The sequence below is a fragment of the Heterocephalus glaber genome, unplaced genomic scaffold, assembly GCF_053883595.1.
Source record: "Heterocephalus glaber isolate CG9 unplaced genomic scaffold, H.glaber_assembly_v1.0 deba00001444, whole genome shotgun sequence".
Taxonomy (NCBI): Eukaryota; Metazoa; Chordata; class Mammalia; order Rodentia; family Bathyergidae; genus Heterocephalus; species Heterocephalus glaber.
In genome coordinates this window covers 9,931,639-9,948,715 of record NW_028258297.1, presented here as the reverse complement: position 1 = coordinate 9,948,715, position 17,077 = coordinate 9,931,639, and the positions used below count along the sequence as shown (strand labels likewise).

Below are 17,077 nucleotides of genomic sequence, written 5' to 3'. Positions count from 1 at the left end.
CCTAGGTCTCGCCTCCCAAGGGCACGGCCCTCTCTCTTCCCAGTGAAGGCAAAGGTGGGGTGCACATGGAGCTACAGGCGGAAGAGCCCAGGCCATGCTGGTGACCACGTGTGGGTCCCAGCTGAGCGAGGCCCCTGGGGCCCAGCCCAAGGGGGTTTGGTCTGGAGTTGGGGGTGGATGGGGGTCCCGGCAGGCAAGGCCTCCTGCTTGGGAAGGCCCAGGGGCTGGCGGGGGCGGGTATCGGGATACAATGAGGTAGTCACACGAGGCGAAGGCATGTTGGGGGGTGGCGGACATCGGAACACACACACACATGCTCGCGCACACACAACCAGCCAGACAATCGGGCCAGTGTATCTGGGGCCGCGGAGCCCAGTGAATTAGGAGTTTGATAAGGGTTTTCTCTTTCTCTTGCTTGCTGGCCTTGGACAATCTCCCCCCAGTTTTCCTCGACGCCACCCCCGGCGCTGCCAACCCTCCTCCCCCCCGCCTCCCTTCTCTTCCCTGTGCCCAGACTCTTGTTCGGGGCCTTGAAACAGTGAGCTGTCTTTGTTCGAAATACAGGTGAACGGCAATCATGTGATTAACACACACACACATAAAAAGCTTTTTAACAGCGCCCGCCCGGCCTCAGAACCGCCCGGAGAGGAGCCGCCCTGGATGGACAGAGGGACGGAGGGACGAGCATCCAGCCAGTTGTGTCCCGGCTGCCCAACAGCGGTCTCCAACGCCCGCTGCTGCCCGTCCGATGCCCGCCTGCCCAGCATCTCTCTCCCGGTGGGTCCCCGCTCATCCTTCCACCCCTTGGTCCCTCCTCTCCTGAGAAGGACCTCCCTGCTCCCTGCTGGGCCTGGGACTGGGCCTGAGAGCCCTGGGGCAGGGAGGAGTGCTGTGGAGGGAGAGGGCCCCAGTGAGGACTCGGGTGGGGGTCTCACCGCTCTCCCCTCTCCAGCTCCCTGCCCCCCCTCCCTGGCCCAGCTGCCAGGAAGGGGAGGGAGTAGCAGTGGGCATTCTGAGTCTGCAGGGAAGCCACACCAGACAGCGGCTCCCTCTCTCTCCTCCTCATCCCTGCACACACCCTGTTGCCCTTAGTGCTGTGTTTGGCCTGAGTGGAGTGTGTGGGTGAGGCAGGTGGCCTGCAGGGGTGCTCAGGAAGGGCTGTGCAGGTTGGGGACCCTTGCTGTGAACATGTTCCCTGCCCACCAGCGTAGCAGGTGGGATCCTCTGCATCCCATCCCCAGGGACCCAGTTTTCTCCAGCAGGGGAGGGCAGTGCCCCACCCCCCATGCATCCTTGCAGTTCCAGGAATTCGGAGAAGGGGCCAGGAACCTGGCTGAAGACCCTGGCTTTGCTCTGGCAGGGTGGCCAGTGCTACCTTCTGCTTCTCCCCTACGGGGTGGTGGTGGTGGAAGGGGTCTCTTTACCCCCCATTCCTGATCTCTCCCAGGGTTCTTCTGACCTGATGGGGCTTGTCCTCTCCATGGTGAGCTCTGTGGGGGCCGCTGTCCCCATGTGTCCCCTGCAGAGAGCTGAGACCTGAGTGCCTGGTGGAGTGGAACTTCCTTCCCAGGCTAGAGGCCTTGCAGGGTCTGCAGGGTTTTCTGGTCCCAAGTTTTCTCAGAGGGGGTCTTTGCCCAGGTCACCTGTGACCTCGCCCCTCAGCCCCCAGCCCTCCTAAGGCCTCCACCTGGGCCCAGGTCCCTCACTTGTCTCACAGGGGGATGCTCATCCCCTCCTAGCCAGGCCCCCAGGACAAGCTGAGATGAAGGTGGGGCTAGGACTATGCAGGGGTAAGGGGTGGCTCTGGTCAAGGTGTGTCTCTACCCAGCCTCAGTTTCCCTGCAGCGCCATGAGGGTCTCTTCTGGATCCCTACACAGGACATGGTAAAGATCAGATGAGGGGACACCCGCCTCTTAGCACCTGTGGGTGCCACCTTTCCGGTTGCCCCCTTGATGGTGGCTTTCAGCTATGTCCCGCCCCTCCCGGGCCTGGAGGATCTTTTAAGGCTCTCACTTGGTGCTGGGACAGGGGCTGAGGTCTGCACCACCTAGGATTGGTCTCAGGGTCTCATTCTTGCTGCCTGAGATGCATTTTTAGAAGTCTTGCCTTTTTCTTTTTTGTTTTGAGACAGGGTGGCCTCAAATTTATAATCTTTCTCCCTCAGTTTCCCAGGTAGTTTAGATTCTAGGCAAGCAGCATTGGGGCAAGCATTTGTGGAATTTTTTTTTTTTTTTTTTTTAGCACTTGTAGGATTTAAGAAAAATATTGAAGTCCAGATCCCACCCCAGACTGGTTAATCTGAATTTCTGGGGATGAGGGGCAGGGATGCTTTTTGCAGTTCCCTGGTAGGGAACTACCAGGAGGGAGCTCCCTCTCCCAGGGAGCCCTGAGGCTGTGAAAGGCCCCTGCCAGAGCCAGAATCTCCACAGAAATGGTTGGGGTGGGCTCTGCACCCTGTGGCTGGAAGCTGCAGGGGACATAGATCCCGATGTCCAAGAGGGTTTGGAGTGTGGCAGGAAAGGAGGTTGAGGGCAGAGAGGCAGGTTTGGAAGTCAAGGGCAGAGTTGTGGCAGGGACAGAAGCCATGCCCCGGAGCCCCAGTTCACTGGGTGGGGGATGCGGAGGGGGTGTGGCTTTCCTTGAACACCTTTAGGGCACGTGCACCTCTGGGCAAGGCTGTGCCCGCCCCAGTCTGGGTGCAGCAGAAAGCGATCAGAGTTGGGAACCCCCTTCTGACACCCAAGAGGCCTTGGGTAAATTATGCTGCGGCCCTCAGGAGTTGGTTTTGCATGTGTAAAATGCTGATAATGAAATTATATTCCCAAGTGGGGGAGAGAAATAAGAACACACACACACCAAGTACCTAGTTTAGTAACTGCCCAATAGATGTGAATTAGAGAATGTTGGGTGCGGTGGCACATACCTGTGAGCCTAGCACTCTGGACTCTGGGGCAGGGGGATCGCCCTGAATTCAAAGCCACCCTGGATACATAGTGAGACCTTTTCTAAAAAAAAAAAGAAAAAAGAAAAAGAGGAAGGCATTGGGCCTGTACTGGCGGTGTGGAGCTGTGCACCTCAGTCGTCCTGCGTGGGCCTTTACTGAGCTGCCTACCATTTCGGAGTCACCTTCTGGAGTTGCTAATCCGCCTGTCAACCCTGATGTCAGGCCAGGGCATTGTGAAATGACCTCCTCCCTCACAGAGGGCCTCCCCGCCTGCACACCCTCAGCAGTGGGGAGACCACTTCCATGGCCTCTTTGGGGCCTGGCCCGGCTCAGGGGGCTCCTGTTATGTGACTCTGTCCTCTCAATAACCTAATGATAGGTCTGCTGTTATTCTAGGAAGGAAACTGAGTCACAGAGGTTCTGGTAAGGGCCTGTGCTCATCGGTTAATGATGGTAGGGCCTGGACTGGGCGTGGGGTTTACTGCCGAGTCCAGCCCCTGAGCACTCTGTCTGCTCCCAAAGACCCTGGGCGTAGCCACGTGGGCCTGTGTCCTCCTCCTCTCCTGCTGGGCCTTGCTCCTCACTGGGCCCTCCCCCTGGGGTGCCATTCTGTCCTCTTCACCTGCTCGGGGTGCAGTCACTGCTGGCAGCCTGGCTCAGTGATGGCTTCTGGGCACTGTGGCTGGAATTCTTTCTGGAGGAGGAACACAAGGAAGTCTGTTGTCCCTGCCCGGCAGGCCATGCGGCCTCCTTGGGCTTAGCCTCTCCTGGGCTCAGCATGAGTTCGGGTCATCTCCCTCAGTTCAGCTTCTGTCCAAAGAGGGAAAGACAGGAGGCTGGGGCTGGCCAGAGTGCTTCCTGGAGATGGAGGGCCTGAGTCCTGGGCCAGAAGGTCTCCCGGGGCCTGTCCCAACCCAGGTGCTTGCCCCTCCCTGTTCTGGTCCCAGCTGGAGGCCGTTCCTGGGACCTGAATCTTCCTTCTCTCCCAACTCCTCCTCTCCGGGAACAAGGAAGCTGGGTCCAGTGCCCAGTGCCGCCTCGGGCAGCCTGGCCTCTGCCCTCTTCTTGGAAGCCCTCTCCGAAGGAGACTGCCTCTTCCTGTCTTCATTCAAACCCCACTGCCACAAAGCTCTTCCTGGTCTCAGTCCTCAATGTCTCTGAGCTCTGGGGGGAGGGGATGGCACAGGGCCAGGAGCTGGGGCTAAGAGGTGATGGAGATCAGGCCCTGGCTTGGAAGAGCTCAGGGTTTGATGCCACCGTGGAAACCCAGGACCTAGTACTACTGAACGAGGGGCTGGAACTGGGCCCTGGAACCCAAGGGCTGGGGTCAAGTCCCAATGGCTGCAGAGCCCTGGGTTGCCTTGGCAACCTTCCTCCATCTCTGGACCTCAGTTTCCCTATCTGTAAATCAAGAGACAGTATAGATTATACACTAAGGGCATTTTGAGATTTGATAGCCTATGACTTGTATTTCAAAACAGGTGGCCAGAGCCTGGCCTGACTTTCTGAAGTGGTGCCTTGGACGTGGATGTTTCTCAGGACAGCCACACGTGTCCCTTAAAGGACAGCTGTCTGGGCAGGTATGCTTAGGAGATGCTGGCTTTACTAGAGATGCATGGCTTGTGGGCCTGTTAAAAGTTGTAGGTTCTTCCTGGGTACGGTGGTATATGCCTCTGATCCTAGCACTCCGGTGGCTGAGGCAAGAGAATTGAAAGTTTAAGGCCAGCCTGGGCAACTTAATGAGGTCTTCTCTCAAAAACAGGGGGGCAGGGTGCTAGGGATGTAGCTCAGTGCTTACGAATTTGTCTGGCATGCACTAGGCCCGAGGCTCAATCTCCAGGCCTGAGCCCCTTCCCCCCAACGAATTCTTTTTCTAAGTTCTGCAATTTAAAAAGTTCTACAGTTAAGACATTGCTCTTTGTTTTAAATATGAATCTCTTATTTATTTATTTATTTATTTATTTATTTATTTATGGTTTTGTTGCAGGGGATTGAACTCGGGTCCTTGCACTTTTGGGGCAGGCAGCAGAACCGCTGAGCTAAATCCCTGGCCCTGAATCTCATATTTAAATTATGAAATTATTATTAACACTTTTACCAGTTGACACTGGCTGAGTTTTTGATGGGATGGTTTCAGTTTTCTTTGGTTTTTTTTGGTACCAGGGATTGAACTCGGGACCTTGCGCTTGCGAGGCAGGCGGTGGAACCACTGAGCTAAATCCCTGGCCCTGGTTTCAGTTTTTGATGGAATGGTGTTCCAGAGAGGACATAGCTGCTGGGGGTGGCCTCAGAGGCTCCTTGGCACCCGAGATGTGATGTCCCTTACACGTGGGTGGCCCTGCCTTGGGTTCTGATTCCGTCTGCGGGTTTAATGTTTGCAGGTGACTCCTTAGTGTCAGGCCTGGGCAGGGGCCTGGGCTGAGTGGAACCCAGCTCTTGTCCCGAGGGCCTGGTCCCCTGCGCTGTAAGAGCCTCACCTCCCTACCCGTGGCTTCCCTCCCATCCTGGGTCCTGCACTTCCTGTCCTCTCCCTCCAGCCCTCTGTGTTGAGAGCCAAAGAGGCTCTCTAACCCAGGGAGACCTGGATGTCCCTTGGGATGCTGCCTGCCATTCTTCAGCTCCCCAGGATGGAGTCCCAGGATGGAGCCTACAACCCCCATGTTCCACACTGCCCTTGACCTTGGCTGCAGCCAGGGCTGCAAGGCTGGGGTCCCTGCTCTGCCACTGGCCTGTGCCGAGGCTCTGCCTGCCACCTCCCCCCAGCCCTGCTCAGCTTTCTTCCCAGCGGGACCTCATCTTGCTAGGTGTGCACCCCAGAGCTGGGTCCTGCCCCTGTGTCAGCGTGGCACGCAGGTCCCAGGGAAGAACCAGTGAGTGACTTGCATGTAGGGGAGGTGCGGAGACTCACAGCTTTGAGCCCGGATCCTGCACCTCCACTTTAGAGCTGTATGTCCTTATCAAGTGGCTTAAAGTTTCTGGATGTGTTTCCTTCCAGGCTGGCGTGAGGATTAAATCAGATAGTCTCTGTAAACACTCAGGATGGCGCCTGGCACATAGTGCGGGCCAGTAAAGGGCAGCTATTGTTATTAGGGTTTTGGGGCTCTGCCTGCCAAGGGTAGTGGTAGCTGACTTTGGGTTTTGCAGTAGTCATTGCTTCTTGCCTGTTAAGCACTGCCATTGATGTCCCGCTACCTGCTCCCCATTAACCCTGGAGGCTGGCAGAGCAAGGGCAGGGTTACCAGCCTGCTGAACCAAACGGAAAGGGAAGCAGGTGACTGAGGTCATGTGACCATTCAGTTGTGGAACCGGACATCACCTCTTTCGGGAGGACGCACCCTCCCTAGGTGAGGCTTTGCCGCCTGTGTGTGGCGAGGACTTGTGGATGTGCTGGGAATTTGCCCTGTTGTCAGTCATTCCCAGCCACTTTCTGGACAACATGGTAGATGCGGGTGGCAGGTGGTGAAGGTGGCAGGAAAGAAGAGAGTAAAGAGGATGGCCTGGGTCTGATGGGACCTTTGGTGTTGTCCCCGAGGGACTGGAGCTGCTCTAGGGACTTTGGTGCCAAATGATGGGGCACAGGGGAAAGAGCTTGTCAAGGTTGCCCAGCTTGCAGGTGACAACTGGCTTATTTTTTCTTTGTTGCCCCACTCTAGATTTCTTGTCACTCTCCTCTGTCATCCAGGACCAGGCTGGGTGTGGAGGGAGCCCAGGACGCCCATCTGCCTGCTCTCCTGTGGCTACCTGTATCCCCTAGAAGGGGACATGGGTGGTGCCGAGGGACTGCTGTAGTTTGGGTGAGCCAAAGGGTCCTCTGCACTGCAAAGAGATTGCTGTTCTCCGATGATGTCACTTTATACCGAAAAGGGGAACTGAGTGATATGGGGCCAGAGAGACCAGAGGTGGAGGCTGGCCCTTGCCCCACTTATGGGAGGTGGGATTGGGCCAAGTTACATAATCTTCCCTCGACTCAGTCTGCCCATCTGTAAAATGAGGATGACAATACCTGCCTCGTGGGAATGTCGCACAGATGGAGAGGAACAAGGAGGGGCAAGGGCTTGACACAGGGCCTGAGACAAAGCCGCTGCCTCCTCTCTGTCCTGTCGTGTTCAGCGCCAGTGGGGGTGGGGGGGTGGGGGCTACTAAACCAGGACAGTGGCCCCCCAGGCAAGGGTGGAGTTGAGCTACTGAGATAAGAGCAGTTCTGGGGCCCACCCCGGGGTGTGTTCACAGGCCAAGGAGCTCTGGTTCAAAGTGTGACAGCCATGGGCTGCCAGGCCGAGGCCTTGGGCCTTCAGGCTGGGTCTGCTTCCTTGCATCTTGGGGACTGAGCCCAAGGCCTTCGCACTGAGCTACATCTCCAGCACTTTTTATTTTTTACTTTGATTCTGAGTTTCACCAAGTCACTACATTGCCCAGGCTGGGCTTGAATTTGCAATCCTCCTGCTTCAGCTTCCCAGAGGGCTGGGATTATAGGCATGTATCACCACACCTGGCTTGCACCCTGGCATTTTTGTCTCACCTGCCAACTGGGTGGTGAGTTGAGAAACCAGATAGTTTGAATGTCTCCTGTTGGGGCTTAGGATCCAGAGTTCAAGTCTTACAGACCTGGCTTTGGCAGGTGCAATGAGAAGCGCTGTGCTGGACTTTGATCAGGTCCCAGCTCTTGATGTGTGACCTTGGGGAAGTCAGCTGCCCTCTTTGGGGTGCATTTTTCACCTGTACGGTGAGGGAATTGGCTGCGTCAGACTTCCTGTCAGGGGTCTCAAGGCTGCACAGCACAAGGCCCACGTCTGGTTTTGTCTCCCACCTTGCCAGCTGCTCAGGGTTGGACTTGTGAGCAAACCGCAGGTGCTCAGTGAGTGCTTACTGAGCTCATTAACCATGGAGATGACTCACTAAAAACCTTGTCCCACTTCTGTCCTCAGCGGGCCTGTCCCCTGGCCTGGGTCACATCATTCTGCTGTAGGAGGAGGACCCACACATCCCTTCTCTGCCAACCCCTCCTTAGGGCTCAGCCTAAAGGTGAGTCGTGAGATACCTCCCTGGATCCTTTGGTACCAGTAATTCTCTCCTCTCCAGCAGCACCCTGGACTTTTCCTCCGTGGTGGTCGTTGCAATTTATGATTATGTAATTATTGCCAGGTTATTCCTTGTCTGTCTTCCCCACGAGGATGTCACTTGGTGACTACTCGCTCGGTGGGCAGCTCAGTAACAGTGCTCGGGAGGTGCCTGGAATGAATGAAGGAAGCTTTAAGAGGAGGACCGTTGGAGAGAGGCTATGGAGGCAGGGAGAGAGGATGAGCCCAAGGGGGAGGCTGGGGGGCAGAGGTGAGGCCTGTCCAGGATCCCATGTGCAGGGGACAGGTGATCCCCAGTACAAGGCTGGAGTGCTGGGGGTCAGGCCAGGGTTAGTGGGAAGCCGAGCCCCGGAGGACCTGGAGAAGGGAGGGCAGTATGGGAGATCCGAGCACTCCACCCGATCCCCAGCAGGCAGGAAGGACAGGGCAGATCTGTCAGCTTCAGATGCCACCGCCCCAGGGGACCCGGCCCTGAGCCCAGGGAGGCAGAGGGGGGCAGACAGGAAGCTCCTCTGCTGCCCCGCCTCCTTCTCCTCCTGCCCCACCTTCCACCCCCATCTCTGGCGAGGGCTCGCAGCCCCAGGCCTTGGCACTGGGGGGACGGGGGTGGGAAGAAGGGGACAGAAATCCCATTCTGGCCGATTGCCTGCCTGCCTCCTGGGCCTCAGGATGGTAACTAGCAGGGCAGCCCCTGGAAAGCCGGGTGTCCTCACCTTGAGGCCAGAGGGACAGAGGGAAGTGGAAAGGCCACTGCCCAATAAACCCTTCCTGTGTGCCTGGCACCCAGCAGTCCCTGGGTGCCTGCCCTATGGAGGGAAGACCCTGGGCCTGGGACTGGGCCGGGCTTCCCGGAAGGCTGGGCTCTGTGGAATGGCTGCGTGACCGCAGGTGGGCACAGCCTCTCTCCGGCCACCATTGTTTCTTAGCTGCCAGGGTGGCCCACGCCGGGCATTGCAGCACGATCTTCAGAGAGCTTGTGAATGCTGATTTTAAGGCGCCATTTGGAACGGTAGATTTAGGTGTGAGTTTGTATTTTTTTTTGTACCAGGGATCGAACTTGGGTCCTTGAGCTTGTGAGTTTGTATTTTTAAAAGCTCAGCTGTGATTACGATGTGCATGGTAGTGATAACCAGTTCCTGAAGTCCCCTCCCCAGCCCTGAAATTCCCCCGCTCAGGGAGGACACTCCATCCCACTGGCTTCCTGATCCCCCTCACACCCAAGTCCTGGCTGGGGAAGGCCAGGTGCCAGGGGGCACTGCTGGCCACATCGGTAGTGTATGGCTGCTGGGGAGCAGTGTGCTGTGACCTGCAGTGCTGCGGAGGAGCCCAGGAGACCCTGAGCTCTGGGCTTTTGGCTGAAGCTGCTGCCTCTGTCCCTCCTCCCCCTCCATAGAACCCTCTTCCTCCTGACCTTTCCTTCTGCCTTCTTTCCACTTCTGGCTCTGCCTTGATTTCTTTCTTTGTCCACTTTGCTTCCTCTTTCTGACCACCACCTCCGCTCTCTGGGAGGCTTCTTAATTTTGACCTCATCGTTTTTTTTTGGTTGTTGTTTTCATTTTCGGGACTGGGGATTGAAACCAGTGTGTTTGCACTGAGCTACATCCCCAGCTCCCTTTGAAAATTTATCTTGAGACAGTGTTTTGCTAAGTCACTAAGTTTCCCAAGTAGTACTCCAACTTGTGATCCTCCTGCCTCAGGCCCCCAGAGTGCTGGGGTTACAGGCATGTACCACTACGCCTGGCTCCTCGTTGATTTTTGCTGTCTTTCAGTGTCTTTCTGTTTAAGGTCCTCCCTGGCCCTGGCTCCAGTTGTCTGTCCATCGCTGCTCCTCTCTCAGCCCATCTCTGCCCTCAAGGTTCCCATTTCTATCTCTCTCCCTGGCACATTTATATTCTCTCTTTCTCCGCCCCCCTTCCATCTCTTTCTCTGTGCATTTCTCTGTCCACTGCAGATGGGGGAAGCTGCCTGGGAGTGGTAGAACCTGGGCAAATGAGAACCACAAAGAGACGACAAGTTATAGGTGCCAGTCTTGTGCAGAGGGCTGCAGAGCAGTTGGCCCTGGTTGAAGCGGTCCTCCTGGCCTGACTTCAGGGCCCGCCTCCTTGGCTCCAGCCCATGTTTCAGCTTGCTTCTCCCCAGGCCCCAGGTCACCCTGCCCCTCCCTCAGGCTTGTGCCCAGCACCCCGCACCCTCTCCCGTTTCTGCTCCCCTGCCGCTGCCTCTGGGCCCCCTCCTGGCTGCCCTTGGGATCCACTTCCGGTGTCTGCTGGCTGAGGCAGAGGGAGATGGGCCAGAGTCTCCCTGGGCCGTGACCCTCACAGAGCCCTGGGCTGGAGGGTTTGGGCTCCATCCTGGCAATAGGCAAAGGTCACAGATAATGACATGGGGCTGATGGTGGAGTCCCTTCCTGTGTCCCAAGATGACTTGCTGGGGTCCCACAGCCAGGCCTGCAGAGCAGGGCAGGGCAGTGCTGAGCAAGGGTGGTCACTGGAAACAGAGGCACCAGAGGAAGGAGGACCCATTTGGGTCCAGAAGGTAGGGATGTGGCCCTGGGCCGTGCCGCTGACTTACTAAGAGATGGGAGCCAGGTTTGCCCCCTCTCTAGCCCTCAGTTTCCCTTCATGCACAGTTACGGGCTAGGTGACATGGCTTCTGAGGCCCTGCCCACTCTCATGGTCCGGTTGGCCTCTGGTAGGAGTGGGAGTGGGGACCAGGGAAGGAGGAGCAGTAGCAGTTCCTCCTCCATCCTCGGGAGGCAGGGACAGTCTCTCACACAGCCTGCCCTGGCAGGTGTCCCTCACCTGTCCTCGTTAACCCCCTCAGGGTTGGGATGGCTGGCCCTGAGCTTCCCATCTGCCCTCAGTTGTGGAGCTGGTTGGGCTGGGGCGGCCTTTTTTCCTTTGCCTGGACTTTGTTCCGGGAGCCCAGGCTGGGAGGAGCCCCTGTCCTTCCAGACTCCCTCCCTGTCTATACCCTGCATCACCCAAGCTGGCCCTTTGGTTCTGGGTGCAGGGACAGGCATCGGAGCAGCTGGGAGAAGGGTTAAGTCAGGCGCTCTTGGGATGGCTTTGCCATTCCTCCGGGAGAAGAGAACAAGGGGCCCATTCTCTGTGTGGGAATTAATAGCAAGGAGTCATCTGGGGTGTCGTTCAAGCCCTGATCAGTCCCAGAGGAATGTGTGTGTGTGTGTGTGTGTGTGTGTGTGTGTGTGAGAGAGAGAGAGAGAGAGAGAGAGAGAGAGAGAGAGAGGCAGAGAGAGGCTTGCACAGGGATGTCGAAGGAAGGGTGTGTGGGAGGGTCCAGCTGGTGACCATGGACCCTTGGTGGGTGGGCTGCCCCCCAAAATGGGGCCTGTGTTTTATCAAAGATGTGCCCCTGCCCCCATGCAGGATGACCCTTCTCATCCCTCCCTGGCCAAGGGTCTCCCTTTGTCTCCCCTGTTCCCAGATGGCTGCACCCTCCCCACATGTGGCTGACTCCCCTGAAGCCTGGAGCCCAGCCGTAGGGGAATCAGGTCTGGCCACCTGTCCTGTATTCCAGGCACCCCATTCTTGGTTAGGGGCCCCTTGTGCACCCTGGGGGAACAGCTGTGGGGTGCCATGGGTCGCAGCCTGGGTTCCTGAGCTGTGCCCTCGTCCCAGACCCAAGTTCCCCCTAGGTGAGCTATCTGCATGTGGGGGCACAAGGGGCCAGTTCTCACTGGGCTCAGGCTCCCCAGGTGCTGAGCCTGGCCCTCATGTCGTCCTCAGCCTGACCTGTGGTGGGGACCAGCAGCCTCTGGCAACATCTTAACTCTCACAGCCCAAGGCAGGCCTTGGAGGAGCTCAGGCAACACTCCTGGCTTTGCATCTGTGAAGACAGAAGCCAGGGAGGGCACTGGCCTGCCCCAGGTTATGGCACTGAGCTAGAGTTACCTGGGTCACCTGTCTCTCAGCACAGTGCCCTGACTTCTGGCCTAGGGCCTTGGCCAGCACTGGCACAAGGTGCCTGAGATGGGGGGAGAGGGCCTGCAGAGGACACAGGAGCTGTAGAGGAGTACAGAGGACTGGGGTTCAGGGTGTCCCAGGCAAGGTGCCCTACTTCCTGGCCTGAGCCTTGAGCAGAGACCCTGGGATCCTCCTCTCTACAGCAGAGTCACAGCATCCTCCCTGGTGGCTTCATTCAGGAGTGGAAGAAAGAACAGCTGTAGCAGGGAGTGGTGGCACACACTTGTAATACCAGCTCTCGGGAGGCTGAGGCAGGAGGATTGGCTCAAGTTTGAGGCCAGCCTGGGCTACATTGTGAGTTCAAGGCCAGCCTGAACTACATAGTGAGACCCTGTCTAAAAAAAAAGAAAGAAAAAGAATAGCTGTAAAGTGCTCACCACCAGGGTGAACCCCAGGTGCTGTTGTTATTTTTATTGTGGTATTGGAAGTCCAGACAGCTCCCACTGCCCTTGGGCGAGAAGGCAGCCTTTGTCCCACCTGGCAGCTGTGCCCTCCCTGCGAATCACAGGGACCTGGCCAGGCTCCACCCAGCTGTGGTGTCAGTGGGGTGAGTTCCTGGCTCCCTGAGCTCCCTGGTGCCGGCTTCCTCTCCACATCTGGTGACTCATCCTGCTGGACCTGCTGGGCTATGGTGCCTCGAGATGCAGGGGGTACAGCCACAGGGCCGGCTCTGGGCCTTGGTTTCCTCCTCTGAGATGCCCAGCCTCCCTTGCTGTGATAGATTCTGGGCGTGGTGAAGCTGGAGACCCTTGAGAGGCGTGGCTGTGCCCTCTCACTGTGCAGACGGGAGCTGGGGTCTGGAGAAGAGAGGCCTCGCTGAGGCCCTGAGGCACCAAAAGGGCTTGTGGCCTTTCCAAAATGCACTCCTGGGTCCTGACCCAGCCCTGCTGCCAGGAGCTGCGAGCCCTGGGACCGTTCCTTCACCACGGCCAGGGTGGGGAGAGGAGAAATGTAGGAAAGGCTGTGGAGTCTTTTACAGACGGGAAAGTGCTCTACAAATGTGAGGGCTTAGCGGAAGGTCACTCTGAGCCCCCTTGTGATGATGCTGACACTGGGGTCTAAAAGTATCCCAGAAGATGAACAACACTGGGCCGGGCTTGCCCCAAGATCTGCTAACCCTGTGTCGGGCTGCAGGTGCCTGCCAGATGGAAGTGCTGTCCCCTCTCCAAGGGGCAAATCCAACAGGAGTGGGGCTGGGCAGGCCAGGGATCCCCGCTACCTTTGGAGGTGTGGTGAGTGTTTGAAGGTGACATCCCCCAAGCTGGAATCCTGTGGGGACATGCAGAGACTCTTGGGTGGGATTATGAGGTCCCAGCACCTCTCTGCTCTGGGCTCCCAACTTGGTGATCTTGGCATTCATTGTGGTAGGTTCCATCCCCAGGGTGGCTCGTAGAGGGCTCGGGACATGTTCTTGGGACTGGATGAGTGATGATGTTGAGTCACTTGTCCTACTCGGAAGCCGGGGAAAGGAGCACTGGCTCATGGGGTGCAGCACTGCCGAGCTGGAGGGTATCGAGAGAGCAGGGCAGGAAGCACTGGGAGCCTCAGGTCCGGGGCGCCCTTCTTGCTGTGGTCTTTGATCCTGTGCCTGTCTCCAAGCCCGTTTCCTCCTCCGCATAGTATCATCAAGGGGGTCTTTTATTAAGTCGTCCTGAGGCTTAATCGCACACCTACTGATGCTCATCGTGGCGTGGGTAGTGGACAGATACAGAGTTAAGGATGGGTTGCATTGAATGAGATTCAGAGAGATGCAAAGATAGGTTTCTAGGGGGTTCATGAATTCATTCATTCCTAGGACATAGGAAGCAGGGGGCACTGGCCTGCCCTGAGGACCCCAGCCCCCTGAGGAGGCAGGTGGATAAATGCTGCCCACAGTGGTCCTTACTGGTGTGGAGATAGCCTGAGGACCTTCTGTCTAAGCCCCGGGTGGAGAGCCTCAGGGCCAGGAATGTAGCTTCGTATTACCCTGCAAAGATGTTTGAGACCAAAAGAAGAAAGCGCCAGCTGCAAAACACACAAAGAAAATGGCTATGGGAGGCTGAGGCAGGAGGATGACAAGTTTGAGCCCAGCCTGGGCAACTTGAAAATTTAGTGAGAATCTGTCTCAGAACAAAAAGTTTTAAAAGTGTTGGGGATGTTGCTCAGTGAAAAGGCCTGGAGGTCAATCCCCAGTTCTACCCTGGGGCAAGGGATAGAATTTGATCAAAATTTCAAATGAAAAACCACAAAAGTTCTTATTTTTTGTTTGGCTAGGATCTTTCTATGTAGCTCAGGCTGGCCTCAAACTTGCAGTGATTCTCCTGCCTCAGCCTCCCAAGTGCTGGAATTACAGGCATGCACCACCATGCCTGGCTCCAGGAAAGTTTTAAAAAATGTGTTTATGGCAAAATAATCCTATTTCCTTTGTGATATGGATACATTTGAATATGCTTGATGTGTTGTGGGGTGAGAGACTGACAAGAGTATTTTCATTTACTTAGTTTTTGCTATATTGGGAGAGTGAACCCAGGACCTTTGCACTGAAGTACACACTCAGCAGCCTCCACACTTTTTTGTTTATTTGTTTGTTTTCTTTTTTGGTACCCAGGATCAAACTCGGGTCCTTGCGCTTTCAAGGCAGGCAGCAGAACCACTGAGCTAAATCCCTGGCCCCACACTTTTTTTTTTTTTCACACTTTTTAATTTTTGTGACAAGGTCTTACTGAGTCACTAAATTGCCCAGGCTGGGTTCAAACTTGCTATCCTCCTGCCTCAGCCTCCCAGAGCTCTGAGATTACAGATACATGCCACCTGGCCTGTGCACCAGAGTCTGAGTGTTCTTAGTAGAGACCATAGCATCTAGGACCAATCCTGGAGGGCTACCCAGAGGAGGTGATGTTTGGTTTTTCGGGGTTTTTTGGTACTGGGGGATTGAACTCGGGCCCTTGCGCTTGCAAGGCAGGCGGCGAAACCACTGAGCTAAATGCCTGGCTGGAGGAGGTGATGTTTGGGACAAACCTTAAAGAGGGAGAAGGGCTTGAACAGAAAGAGAGGTGGCCTAGTGGTGGTTGAGGCAGAAGGAGAGGCATGAGCAAAAGTACAGAGAATGAGAAGCACGTGGAGAATTTAGATAAAGGCAAATATTTTGGATTTACGATGTAGAGGGAGTACAGGAGAGGGGCTAGGGTGACAACAGAAATGTTGTCAGGGTCTTATGTGCCAGGCCTGAATCTGATCTTAAGGACAATGGAGATGTTTTAAGAAGGAGGTGGTTAAAAAATAAATAAATAAATAAATAAATAAATAAATAAAGTAACACACAACTACAATCGAAGCACTCTTGGAGGCTGAGGCAGAAGGAATGCCAAATTTGAGCCCAGCCTGGGCAATGTACAGTAGTGACCTAACAAGACTCTGTATCAACTTTGTAAATAGGGAGGGGTGGAGGGAGTGAAGGGAGGGCTGGGAATGGGGAAAAATAAGAACCAAGATATATCATGTAAAGGTACAAGTTCCTAATGAGAATGTAAATGTATTGTACACCTAAAATGTACCAATAAAAGAATTTAAGGAAAAAAAAAAAAAGAAGGAGGTGGTGATATGGTCAACTTTTGTGTTGTGTGCATGGTGCTTGAATCCAGGGCCTCATGCATACTTACTAACTTGCCCAGGTTGGGTTTGTAATCCTCCTACCTCAGCCTCCTAGAGAGTGCTTGCGCCACCATGCCTGGCTGTAGTTTTAAGGGCACTCTGAAAGCATCCTGGAAGGTTCATGGTTGGAGAAGAGGAGGAAGGTGCTGGGAGACCTGTTCAAAGCCTGGGGAGTTAATCCTGCCGAAAAACCATGAGGACCTGAGCTGCGCCAGGGAAAGGTGGGGAGAGGAGAGGAGAGGAGTGGAGAGATCTGAGTACTAATCAGGCAACGGCTGGAGTGAGATTTTGGAAACAGGTCATAATAACAGCGCCTGTAGCTGGGAGTTTAGCTCAGTGGTTCCGCCACCTGCCTCACAAGCGCAAGGTCCCAAGTTCGATCCCCAGTACCAAAAAAGAAACAAACAAATAACAGCGCCTGTGGCTCTGCATCTTCAACAGGCTCAAAGGAGCATTCTGTTTTCAGGGCATGCACATCTCCTTGCTCCTTCCTTGTAACTTCGTGGATTAAGAGACAAGAGGCAGGCCTCATTTAACCAGAATCTGCATCATGGAAACTCTTAACTAAGCAGAATCCTCATGTGTCTTGCACTTAAAAACAATTTAAAAACATCTGATAACTCCCCCCACATACACACTTTTGTGGTACTGGGGATTCAACCCAGCACTGAGCTACAGCCCAGCCCTTTTTATTTTGAGACAGGAATCTTACTAATTCACCAAGTGCCCCAGGCCGGGCTTGTACTTGTGATCTTCCTGCCTTAGGCTCCCGGAGTGCTGGGATTATAGGCCTGTGTCACCATACCTGGCTGTGTTAGGTACTCTTCAAAGACAAATCAGAAAACAGAGAGAAATGAAAGGAAGGTAAAACTCACCACAATCACAATGTGCAGAGAGTGTAACAGTTGGGTGTAAACATGCCCACCCTTTTATCCCAGTGTGTGTGCAGCCATACCTGTGTGCACATGGTGTATCTGTGTGTCTAGCAAGAGCAGCGACAGGCACAGTAGATGGATTGATCTCTGAGTGGAGGACAGGGTAGATATTTGGAGTTTGTCTACCTAAATATATATCTACCTTTGCTTTCACATCAACTTCTTCATCAGAAAACTGTTCTACACGCTCACTTTTGTTCATTTATTTTGTCAGAGACTGAGAAAAGTGGGTTAAATGACTCTATTCCCAATGTAATTCATTTTCTCTCAAATCTCCTATAGTTTCTGCCTTCTGGATTTTGATGGTATATTATTTTGTACATATATATATATTTGAGGTACCAGGGATTGAACTCAGGACCTTGCACTTGTAAGGCAGGTGCAGTGCCACTGAGCTAAATTCCTGGCCCTGTATTTCTATTTTTATATCTTTAAAAGTGATTATCTTATGGAGTTCATATTTCTTAATATTTTAAGTGGTTTTTGGCCTAAATTTAACCTTG

The 17,077-nt window shown here is 54.9% G+C and overlaps 1 long non-coding RNA gene across 1 annotated transcript in view; it reads left to right on the top strand.

Moving 5' to 3' along the window:
* Positions 1-138: 138 nt before the first annotated feature.
* The window catches only part of LOC110349386 (uncharacterized), a 66,715-nt gene continuing 49,776 nt past the window's right edge, over positions 139-17,077 (top strand). Inside the window, exons 1-2 of the long non-coding RNA XR_002395298.2 lie at positions 139-777; positions 7,871-7,967. This is a non-coding gene — a long non-coding RNA (uncharacterized LOC110349386). The remainder of the gene's footprint in view (positions 778-7,870; positions 7,968-17,077) is intronic.